Raw genomic sequence first — 5,621 nt, 5'->3', positions numbered from 1 at the left:
AATATCAGTCCATTTCACCTTACTAATGCCTAAGATATCAATGTTGATTCGTTCCATTTCATTTTTGACAACTTCCAATTTTCCCAGATTCATGCTTCGTACATTCCATGTTCCAATTTTCAATGGATGATTACAGCTGTTTCTCTTCATTTTGAGTTGTGGCCCATCAGCAAATGAAGGTTCTGTGGGTTTTTCTCTCATGAGCTTAACTCTATTCATGTCATCATGGTCAACTCTACTTTGAGTAGGCAGCTCTTCCCCAGTCATATTTTGAGTGCCTTCCAACCTGAAGGGCTCATTTTCTAGGTCTATATCTGATAGTGTTTCTCTGCTGCTATTCATAAGGTTTTCATTGACTAGTGATTCAGAAGTAGTTCGTCACTCTTTCTTCCTAGTCTGTCTTTGTCTTGAAGCTCATCTGAAACCAATCCACATTGGTTGACCCTGCTAGTTATTTAAAATACTGGTGGCACAGCCCTCAGAATCACAGCATCAAGCCACCACAGCACAACAGACAGATGAGTGGTGGCTGTTTTTTGTTTTGCTTTGTTTTTAAGTAGGTAGCACAATTAACTCCAAGGCAATGTGATTACAATATGTTTTTGTTTACATTTTTTTCTATCCTAAATTACTTTCATATTTTACTATAGCAATGTGTTTATGAATGTATGCATGTAATATATAAACATACACATATGCAGTGCTGGAGTCCTGGTGTGGCACTGTGGGTTAATGCGCCAGACTACAAAGTCATTTGGACTGCAATGTCAACGGTTCAAGCTCACCAGCTGCTCCTTGGAAACCCTATACAGGGTTGCTATGGGTCAGAATTGACTCACCAGCACTTCATAATAACAGCAATACAGTGCTAGTGTGTCATGCAAGATAAACACTCGATCGAAAGGTCAGTTTGAACAGAAAGATTAGCAGTTAAAACTCACCAGTCGCGCCACAAAAAAAACTTATACAGGGTCATTATAGGTTGGATTAAACTTGATGGCACTTAACAACTTTAAAATAACATCAGAAACCCAAGTAACTTTAAAAAAATTCATAGAAAAATTGAATTGTAATACAATAAAAAATTATCCACTTTTTGAAGTCCCCTCATATATATGAACACTGTTATTCACAAAAATACAACTCTCCAGGAATTGATGAAATACAAATTGTAATCATTCAACAGATACACACAACACTTAAGGAACTCACTCATCAATGCAAAAAACAAAAAAAAAAAAAAAAAATTGGAAGATAGCTATATGGCCAGCTGGTTGGAAGAGATCCATATCTGTGCCATTCCAAACAATATAGTTACTATCACAATTAATGTGTAAGCAAAATCTGCTAAATAATTCAAAAACAGCTGCAACAGTACATCGAATGGAAATTACTTGAGGTTCTAGACAAATTCAAATGAGGATTTGGAATGAGACATATCTTTGCTGATGTCAGTTGGATCTTGGCTGAAAACAGAGAATAACAGAAACATGTTTACTTGTCCATGTGATTTTCAGACTACGAAGCTTATCAATAGTGTGAAACATGACAAGATACCGGTGACATTGCAGAGAATGAATGACCAGAACATTTAATTGTGCTAATGAGGAATCTAAACATAAATCAAAAGTCAGTCTTTTGAACAGAACAAGGAGACACTGAATGGTGTAAAATTAGGAAAGATGTGTAGCAGGGTAGAATTTTTTTCACCATATTATTCAACAGGTATGCTGAGCAAATAATTACAGAAGTTGGATTATATGAAGCAGAACATGGCATCAGGACTGTAGGAAGACTCATTAACAATCTGTGATAGGCAGATGATACATCTTTACTTGTTGAAAGTAAAGTGCACTTAAAATACTTATGAAGATAAAAAATCTCAGCCTTCAGTATGAATTTCACGCTAATGTAAAGAAAACAAAAATCTTCACCACAGGACCAATAAATAGCATCAAGATAAATGGAGAACAGATTGAAGTTGTCAAAGACTTCACTTTTCTTGGATCAACCACCAACTCACAGAAGTAGCAGTCAAGAAATCAAATGACATATTTCATTAGGCAAATCTGCTGCTCAAGTTCTCTTTAAAACATTCAAGAGCAAAGATGTCAGTATGAGGACTAAGGTGTGCCTCTACAAAGCAATGGTATTTTCAACAACTTCATATGCATGTGAAAGTTGGAAAATACACAAAGCTGTAGAAGAATTGATGCTTTTGCGTTATGGTGTTGGAGGAGAATATTTTAAGTACATTGAGTTGCAAGAAGAACAAATCAATCTGCATTAGAAGTAGAGTCAGAATGCTCCTCACAAGCCAGAATGTCCAGACTTTGTCTCTCATATTTCGGACATAGCATCAGTATGGACCAGTTCTTGGAGAAGGGCATCATGCTCAGTAAAGTAAAGGATCAGCAAAAAAAAAAAAAAGAACCCATCCAATGGGATGAATTTTCACAATGACCACAACAATGGTCTCAAGCATAGCAACAACTGTGAGTTGGTGCCTGAATGGGCAGTGTTTCTTTTTGTTGAGCATAATAAGTACAATGAAAGAATATAACCCTGGCCCCCACCTTTCCTCATTTTAAACCATTCAGTGTTCCCTTATTCTGTTTGAACAACTACCTATTCATCCATATAAACTTTTTATGAGTGGATACTGACTTAACAGTATGCAACAAAAACAACATACATAAACATGACTTGTTTTTATACACATTACAGTTAATGAATATTCTGGAACACTGAATTGTGCTTATAAGGAGCCTGTATGTAGATCAAGAGGCAGTTGTTCAAACAAAACAAGGGAATCGTGAATGGTTTAAAACCAGAAAAGGTATGTGCCAGGGTTGTTTTCTTTCAACATACTTATTCAATATGCATGCTGAACAAATAATTAGAGAAGATGGATTATATAATTAAAGTAGAACATGGCATCAGGATTAGAGGAATAATCATTAACCACCTGTGATATGCAGATAATACAACCTTTCATGCTGAAAGTGAAGAGTAATTAAAACACTTATTGGTGAAGATCAACGACCTTAACCTTTGATACATGTTGCACCTCAATGTAAAGAAAATAAAAATCACCACCACTGGACCACTAAATAACCTCAAGATAAATGGAGAAAATGTTGAAATTGTCTAAGTCTTTATTTTGCTCAGATCAACCATCAACATTCATGAAAGTCAAGAAATTAAATGAAATGTTACATTAGGCAAATCTGATTCACAAGGCCTCTTTAAAGTATTCAAGAACAAAGATGTCAATTTGTGGTTACGAATCGGGCTGCGAACTGGAAGGTCAGCAGTTCGAAACAACCAGCTGCTCCGCGGGAGAAAGATGAGGCGATCTGCTCCCGTAAAGATTTACAGCCTCCGAAACCCTATTCAGGGTCGCCATGGGTCGAAACCGACTCGACGGCACTTAACAACAACAACAACAACAAGGTGTGCTTGACCCAAACCATGGTATTTTTAATAAGCTAAAGCATGTCAAAGTTGGAGAATTAATAAAGAAGATCATTGAAGAATTGATGCATTTGAAGAGTTGTGGAATGACATCAAGAGCATCACAGGAAAGGAAGAAAGCAAAAGGCCATTAAGAAGACCAGGATGAAAGGAAGCTCAAAATGAAGAAGAGATTCTGAAACTTGCTCTCCAACATAAACCTGTTAGTGAAAATTGAAAAACTGAGGATGCAAAAGAGCTCAACATAAAATTTTAAAGAACAGATCAAGAATACGAAGTCAAATAAGGAATAAAATCCTCAGCATTTCTCAAACCAAAAGAACTGAGGGGAAAAAATCCAAGCTTCAATTTGCAATACTAAAGAATGTTTTAAGCAAAATATTGAATGATGCAGAAAGCATGCAAAGAAAATAAAATTAATAATTTGAGTCACTGTACCCAAAATATAAAGTCCATATTCAACCATTTCAAGAGGCAGCATATGATCAAAAGCTAATAATACTGAATGAAGTCTAAGGTGCATTGAAGGCATTGGCAAATAAAAAGGTTCCTGAAATCGATGGAATACAAATTGAAATCTTTCAACAAACTGATGCAACACTGGAAACACTCACTCATCTACACCAAGAAATTTGGAAGACAGCTGCCTGCCCAACTTATTGGAAAAGACTCAAATTTCTGTCCATCCCAAAGAGAGGAGACAAAGAGAAATCATCGTACAATATCAGTAATACCAAATGGAGTTAAACATTTGCTAAACATAATTCAAAAAATGGGTATAACAGTCCACTGAATGGGAAATGCCATATATATATATGCATACATATATATGTATATATATACATACATATATATGTATATATATATGTTGTTGTTGTCAGATGACATCAAGTCGGAACCGACTCATAGCGAGCCATGGCACAGCAGAACGAAATAATGTCTGATCATGGGCCAACTTCACTACTGCTGCCACACTTGACGCCATCAGTGATGCCACCTGCCTGATCCATCTCTTTGGGGGTCTTCCTCTCTTTCTCTGATCCTCCATCTTACCCAACATGACATCCTTCTCTAGCGACTGTCTCTCCTGACAACATGTCCAAAGTATGAGAGACAAAGATTAGCCATCTTGGACTCCAAGGAGCACTCTGGCTGCACCTCTTCCAAAACAGATCTAATGGTTCCTTTGGCAGTCCATGGCTCTTTTAGTATTCTCCTCCAACACCACAATTCAAAGGCATCAACTCTTCTACGATCTTCCTTATTCACTGTCCAGCTTTTGCATCCATATGAGGTTATTGAAAATACCATGGCTTGACACTTTAGTCCTCAAGCTGACATCTTTGCTCTTCAACACTTTAAAAAGTTCCTGTGCAGCAGATTTGCCTAATGCAATACGTCATTTGATTTCTTGACTGCTGCTTCCATGAGTGTTGATAGTTGATCCAAGAAGAATGTAGTCCTTGACAACTTCAATCTTTTCTCTGTTGATAAGAATGTTGTTTATTGGTCCAGTGGTGAGAATTTTGTTTTCTTGACACTGAGATGCAATCCATACCGAAGGCTGTGTTCTCTGATCTTCATAAGTAAATGTTTCAAGTCCTTTTCACTTTCAGCAAGCAAGGTTGTATCTTTGGCATATCGCAGGTTGTTAATGTGTCTTCCTCCAAGCCTGACGCCACGTTTTTCTTCATAGAACCCAGCTTCTCGTATTATTTGCTCGGCATAAAGGTTAAATAATTATGGTAAAACAACACTACCTTGTTGCACACCTTTCCCAACTTTAAAACATTCAGTGTTCCCATGCTCTGTTCGAACAACTGCTTCTTGGTCCAGGTACAAACATCTCAGAAGTACAATTAAGTGTTCTGGAATACTCATACTTCTCAATGTTGTCTATAGCTTGTCATGATCCACACATTCGAAAGCCTTTGTGTAGTCAATAAAGTATAGGTAAACATCCTTTTGATATTCTCTGCTTTCAGCCAAGATCCATCGGACATCTGCAATGATATCTCTGCTTCCACGTCCTCTTCTGAATCCAGCTTGAACCTCTGGAAGTTCTCTGTCAATGTATGATTCTAGCCATTTTTGTATTACCTTTATCAAAATTTTACTCACTTGAGATATCAAAGAGATTGTCC

This window comes from Chrysochloris asiatica, unplaced genomic scaffold, assembly GCF_000296735.1.
Source record: "Chrysochloris asiatica unplaced genomic scaffold, ChrAsi1.0 scaffold00396, whole genome shotgun sequence".
Lineage (NCBI taxonomy): Eukaryota > Metazoa > Chordata > Mammalia > Afrosoricida > Chrysochloridae > Chrysochloris > Chrysochloris asiatica.
The sequence above is the reverse complement of the archived record's forward strand: the minus strand, read 5'-3'. Positions refer to the sequence as shown.